The following is a 20,566-nucleotide window of genomic DNA, read 5'->3' on the forward strand; positions in this document are numbered from 1 at the left end:
AAAACGTGTTATAAAACAATGAAATAGAAGAGAAAAACATAATAGTGCAATCTGTCTGATGAAGCACAGTGCTCATCCAGTAAAGGCACAGCTAAACAGATATGCTTTTAGTCTTGATTTGAATGTGCATAATGTTGGTGCACATCTGATCATTTCTGGAAGCTGATTACAGCAGTAAGGGGCGTAGTAGCTGAAAGCTGATTCACCCTGATTTGACTAGAACTCTTGGAGTTTCTAGCTTATTTGATCCTAAAGATCTGAGTGATACAAAGATTTCAGGTGGCGCCCTTTCGCATCACAATAAATTCCAATGCAAGTGTAAATATAAGAAACATATTACATTTGTCTTGGACATTCTATTATCTAAATAAAGCAATTGTACATTCAGAATACTTAGACGTTTTTGCAACTGTGGGACTAAGAAACCTCAGCAGCACATCTGAAGACAAAAGAGGAATCCCAGTTGTTAACATGCACGTCGAAAAAAATATGCAGCGCTCATGAAACATGATCTTATTTTAACTAAACATACTATGAAGCAGAAAGGAGGGATGTAAAGTCAGGGAGGTAGGATAAGGCCTAAAAAAATTATGAGTCGGGTCTAAAAGACAGATAATTCTCATTAATTTACTCATTTTCTTTTCGGCTTATGCCTAGTTCAGACTGCGTGATTTTAGCCCTAATTTTGGCTCGCAGACAGGTTTTGAGAAATTGCCGACAAACGCCTGAAATCACTGGCAAATTGGTGCTCGTGCACGTGAGTGACAAGCACACAGTATTAACTATCAAAGACGCCATCTGAGAGAATCGCCCATGAGTCGCCGATGCCTGTGAGATATTTAGCATGCTAAATATTTGGAACTGTCGGTGATTCAAATCATTTCGTGTGAAAGGAGTTTTGACTGAAAAGAACATCAGCGATCACCTACAGCCAATGAGAGAGCAGCATTTACGAGACTAGTGTGTGTGTGTGTGTGTGTGTGTACCTGGAGGCCAGCAAGAGGCTGGGGGAGAAGTTAAAAGCGCGCCTTTTCAGTTTATTCAAACCCAAAAAAATGGAGGAAAAACTAGTTTGACAGGAGCACCTGTGTCTGTTTAACGTTTCATACAGAAAGTTAAAAAACTTGTGGAGAAATTGCTAATTCCCTAAAAACTAAGTTAGCAAATATCTACATTTTCTACCCCATTAAAGGCTTCCTTCTCATTATTTAGTTAATAACAAAAGATATACTACGTGTTTTTGGCTTTGAGACATAGTTTGGACAAAGTTGACAGATTCTTCCTATTGTAAAGTCATGCAATGTGAAAGCCCCTGTCGCTGATCCATCTTGCTGTGTAAACAAAGCAGCGACAAAACGCTAGCCCAGAGTCATGCAGTGTGAAAACATCTGTGACATGACTACTTTAAAAAACATTCAGTCTGAACTCGGCATTAGAGAAATTTGTTCATGCTTTTATCAGCAGCAGGGTGGTTTACTGTAACGCCTCCTCACAGGCCTTCCTAAAAAGGCAGTCAAACAGTTACAGCTCATCCAGAATGCTGCGGCCAGGATTCTGACCAGAAACGGGAAATCAGAGCACATGGCTTCCAGTTACATTCAGAATAGATTTTAAAATATCATTACTGGTCTATAAATCACTAAATGGCTTAGGACCTCAATACATTACAGATATGCTCACGTAATACAAACATAACAGATCACTCTGATCTCTAGGATCATGTAAACTAGAAATTCAAAGAGTTCAGTCAAATCAGGGTGAATCGGCTTTCAGCTACCACGCCCCTCACTGCTGTAATCAGCTTCCAGAAATGATCAGATGTGCTCCAGCATTGGGCACATTCAAATCGAGACTGAAAACACATCTGTTTAGCTGTGCCTTTACTGAATGAGCACTGCTACGTCCGACAGATTACACTATTATGTTTTTCTCTTTTTAAATTTTTTTATAACCTGTTTTAACACATTTTATCAGTTTTTATACGATGAATATGCTGACATCAGCGGCAAATTGGCAAGAATCAACTGAGGTTAAGTGACTGCAACCAGCGAGACCTAGCTGTCACTTAAGTGGCCACACCCTTAATCATGCAAACTTAATATAAAGGAAACAGATGAGTTTAAAAAAAAAATCACCCCCTCAAAGTTGTCATCAAGGGTATTATTAGCTATATGAATCAAAATCGTTCTTTGTACCAGGCTGTAAACATTGTTAATTTAGGTTATTAAATTCCTCTATAGTTCATATCTTAGGACTTGTGGAGGGAAACCGGAGCACCTAGAGCAAACGCACGCCAACACGGGGAGAAACAATGTTTTTTTTAAACATTGTTTCTGTTGTAAAGTTGGCCATTCTAAAAGTGGGCTCAGTTGAAATTTACTCCGTATGGAGCCAGGACTAGCAGAATTTCGATGAATTGCAGGTTCAGTTACTTCCTTATTGGCTTCCCAACGGAGATCGGGAGGTCGCCGCTATATACTGCACAACAAATGTGAGAAAAAAAACCTCGGCATTTCTTGGTAAGATGCACTCGGTAGGTATAGCATCAGAAAGCCGTGTGTATAGACTATCCTATCACAATATGCAGCGAAAATCCTACACGATGGTAATAGTTTGATTAAGGTGTTTACATTCGGAGACAGCAGATCTTTCAGTCTGTAATGTTGTACTTTAATATTGCAGTAATATTAACGTACTATTAACTATATAAGTAACTAAATCATTTTGACTTTGCTATGTCTTTAAAAAACTGAAAGAGTACTGCTGACTTGAGTACTTTGCCATCTGAATAAACAAACAAAGAACACCGATCACACATTTCTGTCAGGTACATTGCAATCCACACATGAGTCCAGCTGCGCTCGTAGTAGGGAAATAAAAACAAAATCTTTGTTGCAGCACATTTATAAACAAAACACTGATGACCCATGTCTCCAAATTTTTGTTCTTCCACTAATTTTGGACACAATGTGGCTTCTCTCTGGCATCTGAACACTGAAAAAATTTCTTCGAAGCTATCATGCATATTAATGAAGTTGCACCTCATATAGTAAATATATGTGTGTGTTGTCATTAATCTCCCTCTCGCTATTGGAACTTTTTTACTGTGAACGCAGAATTATTTCAAGCTCTTAGCTCGAGGTTTGAGGCTATTGGCTCAGCCCGGTTCACAATAACATTAAGCCCTTACGTGCAACGGAAGAGCGGCAAATTGATGAAAATGGCAGAAGACAGGAAATTTGCGAGATGGACGTATGTGCATATGGCGTTATTTCACGGACAAATGTCGTAAGCACAGTTTTACAAGTCGAGAGCGCATCCATGTAATTCTCTGTTCGTGGAAAAAACTGCTCGACCGCAAAATGTCTTGTAGTGCACTCCAAAAATATCTGCACGCGTGCGAACGATCTGCTCTCGTTCCCTCAGATGATGCAGACTCACAATTTGTGCCTCATGTTTCCTCTTCCTTTCGTGCTTTTGCTCTCCAGAGATCGTCCTGTTTAATTGGTTATCCCAAGAATGTTGATTTAGTTTATATATTGCCACACTATTCATTAACAATACACAAAACACTAAAAGGTTATGGTAAATTCTATAATAAATACTAGTGTTTTTGAGTGTCAAGTATACTGCCTATGTTTTAGGCTAATAATATTTACAACTTGTAAATGAATGCTTCAGCATACTGTAGTTTTAAGAATAGTAAACTACAGTGAAATACAGTGTAGTTTTACTACAGTAAAGTGTGGTGAATTGTAGTATAATAACTCATATTTAAGAGCAAGGGGCGGCCCCTGGTGGTTCGGCGGTATGAGTTGTGTTTAGGGAGGCTCGGCTCTTTAATGGCTGTTTCTCAATTTCTTAGAATGCAGAGAACAGACTTGCGTTCTTGTGGAGAACGGTCTTGCCAGGTGTCCTCAGAAGAAAGAACTCGGGAGGCCGCGAGGGCAGAGAACGCGTCCTCTGAGAAATGAGATGCTGCGTTCTTCCTAAAGGTCACGTGACCTTTACACGTTTTTAATGGAAAATTATTTTAACATTACAGCACTCATTTATTGTTTTATTGTTTTTCCCCTTTTCAAAATGTATACTATGTATAAAAATCATTATAAATAGACGTTGCCCAATATAAATAAAACGTTTTTTAATACGAATTTCAACAAACAAACACCCTTAATGTGTTTATTCCTTATGTTCATGGAAATGTTTATATTCACCGTGTCATCTAGGGAAACTCCTGAAATAAATCAGTTATATCTCTGAACTGTAATAATAAATCTAAATAAAATGCTGCGCTTCCCACCTCCAGTCGCAACTTCTGGGACTTCTAGCGCGAGTTCGATGCACAAGTCTGCATCAGTGCGTCCTCAATATCAAAAACACATCCGGGAAGTTTCACGCGTCATCTGTTCTTGTGGTCTTGAGTATTAGAACTGAACTTTAGTGGCTGAAGATGACGTTACAGGAGGACACAAGACCGCTGAAAAACGCATATTAAGAAAGTCAATGTCTTTTTGCCACCCTTCAGAGAAAGATTGAAAATATCGGAAATACCTTTACGACATGGTAGCGGGATAGAGGTATGACAGACTACTTCATTTTATTTTAGTTGACATGATAAAGTGGGATTGATAGTGAGATTTTTTTTGAAAAATGAATAGTACAGTAGGCTATAATACATTATCAAGTTTTCCCCTATTTTCTATCACAGTTACATTTCAGCTTGCGTTAGTTATTTTCGTTTAAATGTTTTTGTTTTTTTTTTTATTAGTATGGTGCACCTTTTGGATGTTTAATAAATATTTTTAAAATAAAATATATTCTTTACATTGAACCTCTATTCCAGGGGTGTCAAACTCAATTCCTGGAGGGCCGAAGCCCTGCACAGTTTAGTTCCAACCCTGCTCCAACACACTTACCTGTAGGTTTCAAACAAGCCTGAAGGACTCAATTAGTTTGATCAGGTGTATTTAATTAGGGTTGGAACTAAACTGTGCAGAGCTGCGGCCCTTTTGGAACTGAGTTTGACACCTGTGCTCTATTCTGTTTCGTTAAGTGTTTGAAACTGGAAATATCTCATATAACATACAGATAAAATTGTATGGTTTATTAGTGGTTTATTGGTTTAAAAAATGTAATATGTAAGTCTATTTTAGTATATTGGTTATTGTTAATAAATAGCGCACCAATATAAATCATATCAAAAAGCACGAAAGGAAGAGGGGAACACAAGACATAAATTGTGAGTCTGCATATAAGCAGACTCTGAGCAGTGTACTGAGAGTGCACAAGAAAATTTTTGCGCGAGAAGTGCATATTTGAGAGAGCGTGAGAAAATTTGCGAACGAGCAGCGTATATTTGAGAGCTCGCAAGCAGTTTTGTCCACAAACAGAGGAAATCGGTACACAAGCATTATATTTAGAAAGCTGTTCATCATACTCACTTGTGCATGACAGTTTTGTGTTGTAAACCTGAATTTAAAGTGAATAGAATAATGGCAACAACAAGAAAAGAAAAAAAATCTGCATCTTGTCATGGCATTGAAGTTTACATATAGGTCTGTTATGTCTAATATGAATATAGTCAAGCTATTCACAGATATTGCCAGATAATCACTTTACCTCTACCATACTTTTAACAGACTTGGATCATTTGTGATTCTGGCTCTTATCCTTTCTTGCATTGTCTTGAGCCTTTAAGTTGCCGATTATATACTACATTGTTAGTAGCCTGGATAGGTCACAGTCATTCTGCTACATCATATCATAATGCTCTGCAGTACATTTTTTTTCATTTTAGAATGTAAAGTTCTAATTCTGTAGTTATTTTGGTGTAAGTAACTAAAAAGTAATATAAGACTAATGTAACATTGCAATTTTAAGACAGTAATATTGTAATGTAAGGGATTACTTTTAAATAACAGTAATAAGTAATCTGTAATGTATTACAGTTTGGAAGTAACTTGCACAACACCACATAATAATAATAATAATAATAATAATATGTGGCTATGTGTAGGTCTACTGCTGGTTAAAATGCTAAATTTTGTATAGATTTTGAATGGTGGACTTAAACAGACTTTAAATTTGTCCTGGTTGTTAATGGACAGTAAAGTGATGACATCAGAATATAACAATTCATAATTCTGAAGTTGAATCATTATGTTTGAGACATACGCTTGTCATTTATAATTGACAACATTTATTAGACCATCTTTTTCATTGGAAAATGAGACATTTGCCATTATCAGATTCCCTCTTGCATTATATTCAACATTTTATGACTTGAGTAGTTATACTGACCCAGTAAACATTTATTCTAATGAACACTTTGTGTTTGCTATGAAAGAAAAAACATATCAAATGCTCAATAATCGTAATCATAACTCAAAAATGCAAAATGTGAAAAAAAAACATACATGCAAATGATACTTCCCACGTGGCTCTTAAATGATCACTCTGTGCAACAAACTGAACGATTTACTGCTGATAGATTTACTGCTATACTTTACTACAGTGTGACAAGTTACAACAACTGTCAAACCATCAACCAGTAGGAGTGCCGAATGATCAGTAATCAGCATGACAACTTGTCAACCTCTTTTTACATTTTTTTTATTTTATAAAAGTGTTTTGTGAGCCAAATTAGTGTTACATATAGTTTTTGTTTGCTGTGCTGTCAGGTATCATTTCAGAATGCAGGATACTGAAAGTGTCATTGATGGATGATTTCAAACTGTGTTTGGCGCATCTTTATTGTCATTCAGTCTGACATAATGACAACTGAGATCTTCCAGTCTAACATGGAAAACTAATCTAAGCTTGACACTAGGGCTGGGCAATAAAACGGTATCGGTATTTTGACCGAACACCATTGTCAATAACGATAAAAAAAGCTTGGTATGAAGTTTCAGTATGAAGCGGTATAATTTTATTAAAATGTGGTTGCTGAGCCCGAGCCTTAGAAGGATTGCCAATAAGTGTGGGTTATTTTCAATGGAGGAGCGTGACACACTTCTATTTTCCACGTACACTTAGTTGAAAAACATCTAAACTTTTCAGAATGCTGCTAGTACACCGCGATTTCATTTAAATAGAACAAACTAATCTGCGATGCCAGGGGAGCACAAGTTCAAAGCACATTAAAAATGGTGAACGAAACCATGCGCTTGTACTTTTCATGTGCTTTTAGATGCAAAGTGAACAAACTCGGGTTGAGTTGCATCATCGTCACTTTAGGTCAGAACAACACATCGGAAAAATTAGTGCCGTATATCAGCAGTAAGGAGATTGTAATTTAAAAAGGATGTCGAGTGGCTTTTTGTTTTTTTTTCTGTGCATCTTAGCTACTAGCACCCACTCTAGATATTAGACATAAGAGACTAAATATTTTTCTTTATTTTTTTGTTTTTCACTATTTAAACAATTTGCCTTGGTATTGTTGGTAAATTAAAATAAAGTGGTTAATTAAATTATAAAACTAAATGGATTTTAATATATATTCAATAATAAGCGATATACATGATAAGAAATATTATATTGTGATAATTTGTTTTTGCTGTATCGCCCTACCCTACTAGACTCTGCTTATGTAAATGGAGGGGAGGTGTCTGGCATTTTTCCTGAAGAGATTAATGAATTATATACTAGTCTTTGAAGTGAAATGCATGCTTCAGCCATTTTGGGCTGTGTAAGGTGTGATGTCCATGTCTCTGACTGGTAATGGCATAGTGTGAAATGATTTTCATGAATAAAGCTTGCAAAATAATCTTTAAAAGATTAATCTTTCAAGAACACATACAGTCAAGTGTTTAAAGGTTGTTATTGTAGAAAACGGTTGAATTGAGTAGGTTTTGTTTTTTTCTAAAGAACAAAGAAAATGTTGAACGGGTCTGCTTGTGTTTTGTTTATGGTTGCCCAGTTACACAATCTGATGTACAAGTGTACAAACTATACTGTACTCTTACTGTAACTATTTTAATGCTTATATCTCTTCAAACATCTTTTAAAAGAAGAAAAATTACAAAGTACATAATAAATGTGTATTTTGGAAGACTTCAGATATCTACTTCCAGTTAATTTGCTTCTATATGAACAGTCTGCCACTTTATTACAAACCAGCATTTATTTGTCAAACTCTTTTAATTGTAAGTATCACACATTTAATTTGTAATTATGTTGCCTTTGCAATTTCAAAGGCAAATAAGATTTTAATCTTACCACCAGCCCTTTAAAGGCCTGATATACGTCAAATGAAGTTCTTTTCAATTTTTTGTTTGAGGTTAATAAGAAAGTTTGAAAAGGTTTAGTGATGGTATACTGTTTTTAAACCTTCCAACACCACTGCGCTGCAGTTGGAAATGTGTTTTACACATTTTATGAGTGGACTCCTAAACATCAACTAGTGAGAAGTGCCACCACAGCACGCCATGTTGCTTTCTGTTTGCCGTGGAGAGATGCTGAATAGAACAGTTTGTGACTTTATCAGTCATGGCACAATGCGGTTGTCTTTAAAATCTTTAAAGCTCTCAGCATGTGATAGTACAGGTGCAGATACATCTGTTTCAGCTTTGTGGATCGCTCGTATGTCAGCTCATAGACAGACCAGCTGATCTTCAGGGCTTTAAAACGTGATCAAAACATTTGGCTGGAAAATATGAAGGGTAACCCAAACTGTCTGCCAACAACTGTCGATTGGTGTATGCGCACCCTGTTCACGCAGGCAGAAATTAGGGCTGGGTGATAACATTAGTATCTATATTTATTGACTGACCACTATTATCAAAATAAATAAAAAAAAATGGTATGAAGTTTTATTAAAATATGGCTGCTGAGCCTTGGAAGCAATGTCAATAATAGGTTATAAGTTTGTCATTTGCAATGGAGGCCGCGCGACTTGCAAGATGTGCACATTAGAGTGACGTAAACATGTTGTGCAAGTGGCGCACATGTGACATGAATGGATTTTCCAGTCGCACCTAGTTGAAAACATCTCAACTTTTTTTGAATGCCTTGAGAATACCGCAATTCATCCAAGTAAATCTCCTTCACAACGACAGACTAAGTACCTCAGACAAACACAGTGCATCCAAACATTGCAGTGATTTTTACTTTTTTCCATAAACTTGCATCAGAGCTGCAGCAATGATTTATCCGTTTGTCATCCACTAAAAAAATGCTTGATGGTCGCCTAGTTGTGATAGACGCCAGAAGAGCGCAAATGCAAAGCTCATTGTAAATGGTCAAGGAAACGACGCACTTGTGCTTGTCACTTTTGGTCAGAATAACAACACCTGAAATTGAGTGCCATATAGCAGCAATGATAAGATTGTAAATAAGGATTTAAGGATGTGGCCAGAGTGGCTTTTTGGTTTCTTTTTTTGTGCAGCCCAGCCACTATTTCCCCATCTGAAAAGGTTTTTAGCATAGCGGGTAATAGAGGCATTCAACTTTACAATTTGTAATGTTGCTTTATGTATTTAAATAATGATGGTTGGTTCTTTTACTTGAAAGCTCAGATTTGATTATAATTATGATCATAAATTGACATAGTTTCTTTTGTTGACAGAGTTTAAGGTTTACTGTTTCATTATTATTGACACATCACACCATATAGCTTATTTTTAAAAGAACACAATCTACAGACTATTTGCCTTAGTAATGTTGTTAAATTAAAATAAAGTGGTAAAAATGCTAATATTTCTAAATGTATTGTTAAAAAATATTCTATAATTATTAATACCAAATGATATGAAACATGATATTGTAATAGTTCTTTTTGCAATATCACCCAGCCCTAGTAGAAATGTTATTTGCATACTCACATGCAGCATGGTGGTCTGCTGCTGTTGACAGAGAGAGTGACAGGCAAACAACGTCAACCTGACCTTCTTTCTGAAAGACCAATGTGGCCTTCTGTCCATGAAAAGACAGAAAGTCTTTAAAAAGGCTTCTGTAGATTGTGTTCTTTTAAAAATAAGCTATATGAGACTATATGATGTGACTTTAATTTTATAAAGTTCCTTTTAAAGCATCTACTATGTATTTAAATCAAAATATAGTCTTAATAGACTTAAGCGCCATGAGGAGCAGCAAGCACATTCTAAATTAGGAATGCTTTCACACCTGCCGTTTAGTTCGGTTGAATCGCAGTAGAGTTCATTTTTCCTCTTTTTCCGTTTGGACAGGTGTGAATGCAGCAATCGTACTCAAGTGCGCACCAAAAGCAAACCAAAAAAGCATACGACACTTTCTCGAAGAGGTGGTCTCGGTATGCTTTCAAACAAACCCTGGAGAGATTCGTTTGTGGTGACAATATGATCCAAACTAAAACAGACCCTATAGCACTGCACCTTTTTGGACCTTTCTGGATCGTTATTAATATTTCAGTTAGATAACCATGTTGCAGTTTAGCTAAATTAATTCACACCTCCTTATGAAGTGACGTGCGATGCATTTAAAAAATGTTTTCCTTTCGCAGCTGCGCTTCATTCTTGAAATGTATAGTTTGTCAATAGTGATGTATACAAACTATATAGTATACTACGAGCAGAGATACGATCAACTAAGACGGTTGTATCTCCATAGTAAAAAGTGACATTTTGTGTCTGCCGGCGGTTTGTTTGCTTGCGGGAGTTCCATTGACATTTTACCGCATATGAATTCTGACCAATTGAAAAGAAATATGTTCAACAACATCTGGCCAATGAGTGATGTGGATTTTGTCAGACAACTGCATTTTGGTTCATTTCATCTGGTTCGGACTAAAGCCAGCAGTGTGGTGTGAAAACGACCCAAAGATGGCAAAAAATGCTACAATGAATCTTTTATTGCCCTTTATCCGGACCAAATGATGCGAACTACAGACGTGAAAGCACCCTTAAAGTTAAAATGTCAGTTGTTTAACATAAGTGTAATGTAAAATGCAATACGGAAGCAATTCTTTTTTTTTTTTTTTTGACAGATATTTCTTTATTTTAATAACAAAACATAAGTAAATAGTGCTCTATGGACTAGCCAGCTTTAGTATAATCCTTGTACCCCGCCGGCCTGTGTCAAACACTATGCTTACTTTGGACAGGGTGCTTTTTTTACATGGAGACTTCAGCCAAGCCATACAACCTATTGAAATCAGTGCATGGATGAAATATTACATACTATGATCAATTTTGCTTGCCACACAACTAACAACATACTAGATATAATTCTGTTTTTCAAAAGCTTTTTAAGTTTGGAATTGTAGTATTATAAAGTTTTGTAATTGGTGAATGACTCTTGATGTACTTTTATAATATTTTCTATGGTCACCACAATTGTGTTGTGGATTTGTTAAAGGCTTTACATTTTCTTTTGTTGCTTAAAATTACAGTCATATAGAGTTTAGGGTAATGTGGTCTAAGGCTGTACGATAGTGGAACAATCGGGCATTTTGATATTTTGTTTTTCTCTATTGTTTCGATGGGGATGCAGTTTTCACCAGATGGCTATATAATTGATTTACATTAGAACTGCTGCTATCGATTAGTTTAATAATAGATTAATCTATCACTGTAATCAATCGATTAATCACATAAGAGCAATAAAGTCATTCATAGATTCTGACTAAACAAATGCAACTTTTTTTTTTTTCATTACACCAGAAATGTAATTAATAATATAACTGCAGGATAAAATAACAAGCTAAACAATGCAATTCTAATAGCTAATCACATAAATACATAAAATAAATAAGTACATTTTTGTAAAGTTTTATGGCATTTTCAGCCATTTCGAAAATGTATTGAAAGTGAGATTTAGATTAAGAATTGTTTTAATAGATAAAACTACAATATGCCAAATAAATAAATATATTCAATAGTCATTTGAAAACATTGTGGGGTATTTCAATAAATTGACTAGACAACAGTATTTTTGTTTTTTGTAACTACCCAATATATATATATTTTTTGATTTGTCTTTTAAATGGAATCTCCACCTCCCATATTTAACTTATTAATAGCCATATAAAATAATCCTGCTGCAATTTATGCAACAAACAATGCATCAATGTATTAAATTTTTAAAATGCTACAATTTAAAGGCCATTGTACTTGTAAAAGGTTTTAATGCAACAGAAGAAATAAAAGTTTTATAACTTTAAATTAGATCTCAATGTTATGCTGTGTTCACACCAGACATGGATGAAGCATCAAGCTAGAGTAATTTACTTAAGTCAATGCAAAGACACAAATAAACATCCTGTGACGTGATGCTTGCAAATGAGGTGGCGCAAATGATGCGAGAGTTGAGCGTTTTGCCCTATTGTTGGTGTCACAAGGGAAAATCTTCTTTCTAGCACTAGAGAACAGTTCATCAAACTGGGCTCGACTCTGTCGGAAGCACTGCTGAAAGCCTCCATCATCCAGGTATAGTTTCTGAAGGAGTTTATGAGCTCAGAGAGCTATATGCACCTCAGAAAGGATCTAGAGGACTCAGACACGGTGCCGAACGAATCTACACCGTTTATAGTCTTCCTAAAGCACATAAACGCAGCTATTCTCTCAATAAAATGCAAGTTACCCATTTAGCAATGAAGCTAGAGTCACCAGGCAGACAGAAGCCAGCACCCAGTTATTAAAAGCCATTCCATAAAACTCCATTCCAGATTTTATGCTGTAATGATTTGTTGGCTCTTCTTTCTTAAACAGTTTTTTTTTTGTAGGGGGGATAAGTTATGGGTCTCTGAGTTTGGGGGTTGGGTGGTAAGTACGACTAAATGGACCATGCATTTCTGTAGGTCTTTTCATTTTGTGCAATCATAGCATGACCTGGACATATATATATATATACACAAATATACTTTGTCTTCCTTTGTGTTGTAGACACTATTATTAATTTTTTTTGGTCTACATTTTTAAAACAGATTATTTTTTAACACACTTATGTGTCTAAGGACAACACATTTTGTTATTTTGTACTTAACCGGTATGTTGTTATTTTTTTACACAGTGTTAAATTATTTAACATAATATTGTGTTATAAATCACACAGTTTGTCATAAATGTGCCTGTAATAAGAGTAATGCAATACAAAAGCTATATTTTAGCCAGAGTGAAAAGCCACAAAAAACACAAGTCCCTGACCAAGAATGGCATGCCTGCAAGGGACTATGTGTTTTTGACTGATTCTACTATCTGTGCTTTGATAATGAAGATGATAATAAAATTTCCTTTGTAGATTCTGAAATTTTATATCAATAAATCCACTTTAGGCAGTGAGAAGCTGGGTCACAGTAATGTTCCTTGATAATGGGAAAGATAACTGCTACATTAAGTGCTACAGATAACTGCTAGATTATTACATTTTTTATTATTGCTAAAAATAACTAATTGGTGATATGAAAAATTAAATCAAAATGGTTTGAAATATTACAAAGCCACTAAATTGCTATGTATAGAACATTACTGGACATGAAAAGAATAACAATATTAGTTGGTTACTAATACTGTTGCTAATGATAATCTGTCGGGCTTGTAAAGTAATCACATTGTATTTATTCAAACTGATTTGCTGTTTTCAAAATGCAGACAAAACATGAGCACAGATGTTTGAATCACCGCTATTCCCACAGATTTTTTTTGTAACTTTTATTAATAATATTTATTAATTTATTTAAACTTTTTGCTCCATATTAATAAAAAATATACACAAGATGTGTTATAATTATTGGAGTGATTAAATAGTTGTTTACCATTTCACAAAATAATTTATAGGTTTTTATATTACTTATCTTTTGCATTAAGTTAAAAAGATAGTTTACATAAAAATTAAAATGTACTCTCTATTCACTCTCGCAAGTGATTTCAGACCTTTCATTTCTTTTAAGTTATTTTGAAAAATGTTTCCAAAATAAGTTGTTTTGAAAAATATCAGAAACTTGTAACTACCGATTTCCATGTTAAAACAAGAAAAAAAAAGAAAGAAAATGTTTTGGTTCAAGGTTTCCAACATTTTCCAAAATATCTTCATTTGTTCAACAGAAGAAACTCAAACGGGTTTGTGACATGAATGATGAGTAAATAATGGCAGATCTTTAGGTTTTGGATAAACTATCCCTTTGAAGGTATCTTATAAAGAAAATGTAGGTATACCCAGGCAAATGTCACTTTCTTATTATCAAATAAAAAGAGATCAGTACATGAAAATGGCCATATCGTGAGACACAGACACCTTTGTTTTCATGTTTTTATGCAAATTTACAGAGTGTAAAACCATTTTGGACAAAAGACCAATCAGAACACAAAGCAGACTGTTACCTGACTCATGGGCTATGCCCTCGTTAATGTCTTTTATCTGAAATTGACATGCAACCATGTCATCAGGCGAACACAGACTCGTGTGTAGCTCTGAGATCATTGATATGTATTCATCAGTCTGCATTTACTAAGCCACAAAGTTTCCTAATGAGTGAACAATGAATATATTCCTCAATTAGTAAAATAATTATAAGCTTAAAAATAACTATGTATATGAGACCTTTATTTTGAAAACATGAGGCTCAAATTGGTTACTATGCATTATTGAGCAATGACTGAGATGTGTTCAGTTGTGTCTAGTGTATGACACCTTAAAATAGTCGCATCATTTTCAGTGTCAGGCCAGATTGATATGAAAAAATTTCCTGTTTGAAAATACACATGATTTTTTTTAAGCATTTGGTGTGTTGAACAACCAAAATAATGTGAATATTCCTAAAAGGCACTCTAAAATCTATAATAATTAATAATAACTCATGGTACTTGAAAATATAATATTAATATTGTGCATGTTCATTATTATATTGAATATCAGCACATGATAAAATGCATGTATAGTATATTTTAATTATTCTCAAGAAGAAAAGCCAACTAATGCTGGAAACTGTCAGCTGGAAAATGTTTCAGTGTTTATTTTTCTTGTTGACTTGTAATATATAGCATTTCTGAGATGAATAGCATTTCTTTTTAATAGTTTGTTCTTTGGTTGAAATCTTTTATTAAATTAAAATTTCAAATGATGCATTTCAGTATGTTTCTTCAATATACTTTCTTGTATTGTCGAGAAGATGTGGTTCTTTTCCACAAATATGATTATATCTTTTGTCATATTATGACATAAAATGATGTGCCAGTGGCATTTCATTTTGGCTTTATATTGAAATGAATCTGTTTCTTAGTAATTTCAAAAATCTTTCATAAATAGGCCATTTTTATTTTTGATGTTGAATTACACATTTTGTCACTGTGCTACAGAGACTTTCTAATGTTATCTTGGTTGGTTATTCATTCCTGTGGTACTTTCATCCAACCTGTGGGAAGAAGTGTACACTAAATGTACAACAAACCAATCATTTCAAGATATTAGGGCAATTGTGTGGCACTAGGACTGTGCTAAATTGTGGTGTTTTTCTCTTGAAAATGAAGGGCCATGAAACTTCCCTTTTTCAGTTCAAGTCTACCTCAGAAATTTATCAAAAAATGCTGTAAGATGGGCATGCAGCAGCACTGTGAGCAGGGTTGAGTGGGCGTGGCAGACAGCGGATTGGAAAAGGAGTGGAGCAATGCAAGCTAACTGTTAGTTGGCTCACAAAATGAGACACAAACAATGAAAAGACTGATTGTATTGTTTACAAAGTTAAAATGTAAAGAAATAAAAAGTAAGTAATGCCCTGCTACATGTCATTCGTAATTTCAAATACACATAACCACAAATTGTTCTATCATTATATAGATAATCGTGTTTATATAAACGCTATAAATGAGGAGGACTTTTCTACTCCTCAATCCCAGAGTCTGAATGCAGACACACTGGATAACAATGCAGTCTCTTGTCCTGTCTATTCCAACCATGACCCTGCCGGTAATCTGTAGGATTTTAAACATATGCGAACACAGCAGCACGAATAAAGGCGATGTGTCTCAATGGTAACCTGATGGTAACCAACTCCACTGATAAAAGACAAAGTCTGCCACTCTTTAATTCTCGTACAGCTCTCCCGACAAACATGCTTAATGCAAACCAACAGCTTTGCTGTATCAGCCCAACATGCAACTAACCACATCGATCATGGAAAAAACACTTAACGACCGTGGTCTCACCCAGTCATTGGGTCTCCCAACTTGGCAGGTCTGCTTTGTCTTTGGAAAACATGTGCTTATAAATAACTAAGAAGCCGACTTTTCTCATAGGATAAGAAAACTCCACTATGAATAATAATGAGAAACAGACGCGTCATCACTTCACTTGCGGTTTTGCGCTACGTCACCGATTTTGATCCTGCCCCAAAAATGATTTTAAACCCGGAAGTAGTAAGCTGACAAAAGCTCAAAATTATCCAGTTTTTCCCACATTTAAAGCTGACAGGTGCTAAGATTGTCTTAACTGATTGATAACACACATAAATCTGTTAATCTCAAAAAAAGTACTCCAGGGTTTCTTGAACCTTTAAAAAAGTATGGTTGGGATATAGGAAATATTGTGAAATATCTGTTTGGTTCAAGGCCGTTTCTATACTTTTTGTCACCCTAAATTACTATTACTTTATTTACTTTTTCTCGGGTGTTTCTAAAATGTGATTTATAAATTGTCCTGTAATTGTAAATAACAATGTGTTATACTTTTAAGGGCTCTTATCTTGCAAAATCTACTTTTGGAAGCTGTTTGAAAAGAACTGTAGGTGTAGTGTGTCCACAGTTATATTATATTATATTATATTATATTATATTATATTATATTATATTATATTATATTATATTATATTATATCCCTGCCTACCAAACTGATTCTCAGGCATGTATTGACCTGCCTCCTAGTAACGCATGTATTCATCATGTCAAGACAGGATTTGCAAAGAAACTGGGATAAAAAGAGCATTCCAATTATCAACTTTTACACTTTAATAAGTAATGAATGCAAACACTTCTCTCTCATTTGCCATCATCATTCAGTAAATGTACATCATGTAAACAAATCTTTAAATGATAATAAACACCTGCTGTTAGACATTATAAAGAGTGCATGTGTATTCCGCATTTTCCCCATTCTCTGCATGACATTTGATCAATGCACAGAATTTTCACAGGGAGAGAGCTCAACTGTACTGGAGATGTGTGATTTACAAACTTTAACCATGTGCTTTTATATTATGCGCTTTATGCTTTTTCCAGCTGTCATATTCATGTAACTTTGTCAAATAAGTGTTCAATTCATGGAGTGTTCCCTGGGTGTTATTTGTAATAATGTGATTCCCGATGCAGACACACTTCTCAGAATACTTTGCGCCTTGTTGCTTGCAGTTGAATTCCTTTTTAATTGCATTTTTATAAAATTTATTTTTGTGACTTAAATGAGTCTCAACTGGTGGGTCACAAAATTGTTTTAAATGAGTCACAGACGACAGTGTTTTTGTGATGCACGACTCTACATGAAAGCTGTTGGCCATTCTGTCAGACGTGGTTTATATTTGTGAGAAACTAGTTTAAATGACTCGTTCTATTTTAAAGAGCAAAGCATGGACAGTGGCAATACTCCAGTGGTTTCTGTAGGGATGTGGAGGCAGTGAATGCGCGACTGATGCTCGAGCACCCACTGTTACGTCATCTTACTTTTATGAGCATGGCTGAGTGGACTTACTAGGTAAACGCAAGCACAACATCTTTTATTATGTGTTATGAAATAAATGGTTTTTCACCAAAGGAAAAATTAACTTTTCTGTCTGATGTTACTGTGCTAACAGCATCCTTGCACTGTAGAACACACACAAATGTGTTGGTGCACCATTCATTCATTCGTTCATTTTCTTTTTGGCTTAGTCCCTTTATTAATCAGTGGTTGTCCAAGCGGAATGAACTGCCAACTTATCCAGCATATGTTTCACACAGTGCCTAATTTCAGTGAATTTCTTATTCCTTTTTTAAAAGCAATTTTATTAGGGATGTACAATATCTATTGGACAGATGGATAATTGTGTGATATGGGTTAAAATACATTTTTTTTAAGCTCCAAAAGATGAATACAATTTTTCTATTTGTGGTAAATCAATAAATCAATCTGAAGTATCCGAGATTCTGAATTTGAGAAAATGCGTACAATTCTACTTTAGAGATTCTATGTGGTATCTGCTTTGAAGATAGCATCGTGAAAATGGTGTAAAATGTCAAATCTGTTTAAAAAATGTAGGTTATCGATTAAATGTTCTCTATTATGCATTTTGCACTTTTTTTTACTTGAATATGGGATTCATTCCAGTTTAAAGAAGATGAGTGCAAAATGCTTGAAATGTACCAGCAATGTGTGATGGCACATTTCATCTGCTTATTTTACCTAGCTCTTTAAACCCAATCAAAAGGTTTTTTTATGTGCCTCTGTAACCTATAGGCAATGTATATTCTTAGCACATTTAAATGTGCTTAGCACAATATATGTGCATTACAGAGTAGGATGAACATTTTGTTCGATAAGATGCGCATAAACTACGATGGAAACTGAACAAATTCCAGTATGCGCATTAAAAAAGGAAATGTGATTTTGTTACAAGTGTTCATATGATAAAATGATAAAAATGTTTGTGAATGGATAAACCAGCAGGCTTAGCACATTGTAAAACATCCAAAATGTTGTTTTGGTCATTCTAAATGCCTTAACCAGTTCAGTATTATTATTAATTACCTCCAGAAATGTCAAAAGCGTCTGTACTCGGCACCTCATGCCTTTAAATGCCACCACGCGTTATTGCGTGTCGGCATCGTCTTCTGAAACGCAAGTCATTTACTAACTTAGAAAAAGATTCATGCAGCTTCTCTTACCGCAGTAAATTCCGTTTTTACTTTTGATATTTGGTGCCAGTTAATCAAAAATCACAACTTTGTTTGCTGTACCTCCTCCGTTTTCTGTGTTTCTCTGTTTACTGTGAGTATTTAATTTGAATTCTTGATAATTATCACCCTGATGAAGCAACCCATAGATCAGAGAAGAATCTCCCTTGAGATTCTGACAGCCATGGATCTTCACTGCACATTTGTAGGGCGAACGTGTCGAAAGTCATTATAACTGTCGAGGGATGTGTATGCAAGTCTATGAGGAAAAAGTTGCAGGGCTATTTTGTTATGGTTGCGGCTAAAAAGGGGAAAATTGGTACATTCATATAAAATGGGATTGGGCATGTATATAAATTAGTACTGTTTAACGATTAAACGCATTAAAAATATATATATTTAAGAGTAGTCACAGCAACACTGTCCATTTTTAACCACTTTCCTATGAACAAAATGAGACAAAAGAAAAAAATCAGAACATCTGGACATATGATTTCAGACATCAAAGTTGAACATTTTCTGGTTTCAATCAGATTGCTTTTCTGTTCATGTGGTTCATTCTGTGCATTAGCCACTAAAGGGCATGTCCTCTCTGTCTTCTCACGTTATTCATTATGTGTTGTGAGAAACTGTAAAAAACAACAACAAGGTATTGATACTTCACTGAACTATACTAAATCACACAGAATATGAGGGAATGGTCATGCAGAAATCCAAATTTATCTATTTTAATACCATTTAAAAACAGTGAATTAAAAGCATCGTTTACAGTCTTGTTCCACTTTGTGTCAATTGGAGTCAATAAGGCTTTTACCCATTAAAAAAAACATAGGGGCTGTAGGAAACAGGACATGTATTCTGAATCATAAACTTAATTTAAATAATCGCAAAAAAGTCAATGACCACAAAAAATAACCAGCGTGCCCAAAGGGAAGTGTCAAACTAATTTCACATGCTTGCATTTGAACTAGGGGATTTTTTTTTTCTTTTTCTGGTCATTTTTAATAAAACCATTAGCAAAATAAAGCTGGTCACAGTTTGCAATATGTTTATGACAGCGGAGAGTAAAGTAAATCTTCAAATGGTTTATCAAGTAAGAAAAATAATCTATCTATTGGAAATGTATCACAATTTTAAATTAACCATATTAAATTAATTTGAACATATTTTGGCTATTGTTGATATCCAGGAATTTTCAAATGTACTTTTTTTTTTTTACCAAAGAAGCTTGAAAAATTCTGAAGAATTCATTATTATTGTTTTATTATTATATTATTATTATTTTAAAATTATGTTTTAATTGTCAATTTTTATTGAAATGGCCAAATTAGGACTGAGGACAGTTGAATGTGCTGGCCAGTTTGTTTTTTGTCTAATAAATGATTGTAGACTATTTTTTTTTTATTAATTTTTTTACTCTAAACCCTATACAGATTGAGATTTTTCCCTTAAGATATATGATGTAATAAATTTGAATTTTAAAAATTAGTCTTGTTTTATTTTTTTTTTATTGCAATTTTTTAGAAAAAAATATATTCAGTACATTAAAAAAAAAAAAAATTGGCGAGGCAGTGGCGCAGTAGGTAGTGCTGTCGCCTCACAGCAAGAAGGTCACTGGTTCAAATCTCGGCTCAGTTGGCGTTTCTGTATGGAGTTTGCATGTTCTCCCTGCCTTCGTGTGGGTTTCCTCTGGGTGCTCTGGTTTCCCCCACAGTCCAAAGACATGCGGCACATGT

At 34.8% G+C, this 20,566-nt stretch overlaps 2 protein-coding genes across 32 annotated transcripts in view; one reads left to right on the top strand and one right to left on the bottom strand.

Annotated features, from left to right (window-relative positions):
• Positions 1–20,566, bottom strand: part of LOC147846232 (uncharacterized) — an 849,179-nt gene that overhangs the window by 127,259 nt on the left and 701,354 nt on the right. The gene's annotated exons all lie outside the window — the stretch shown is intronic.
• kmt2cb (lysine (K)-specific methyltransferase 2Cb) overlaps positions 1–20,566 on the top strand; it is a 237,469-nt gene that overhangs the window by 5,292 nt on the left and 211,611 nt on the right. The gene's annotated exons all lie outside the window — the stretch shown is intronic.

This window comes from Danio rerio, chromosome 2 (assembly GCF_052040795.2).
Source record: "Danio rerio strain M-AB ecotype USA chromosome 2, GRCz13ab, whole genome shotgun sequence".
NCBI lineage: Eukaryota > Metazoa > Chordata > Actinopteri > Cypriniformes > Danionidae > Danio > Danio rerio.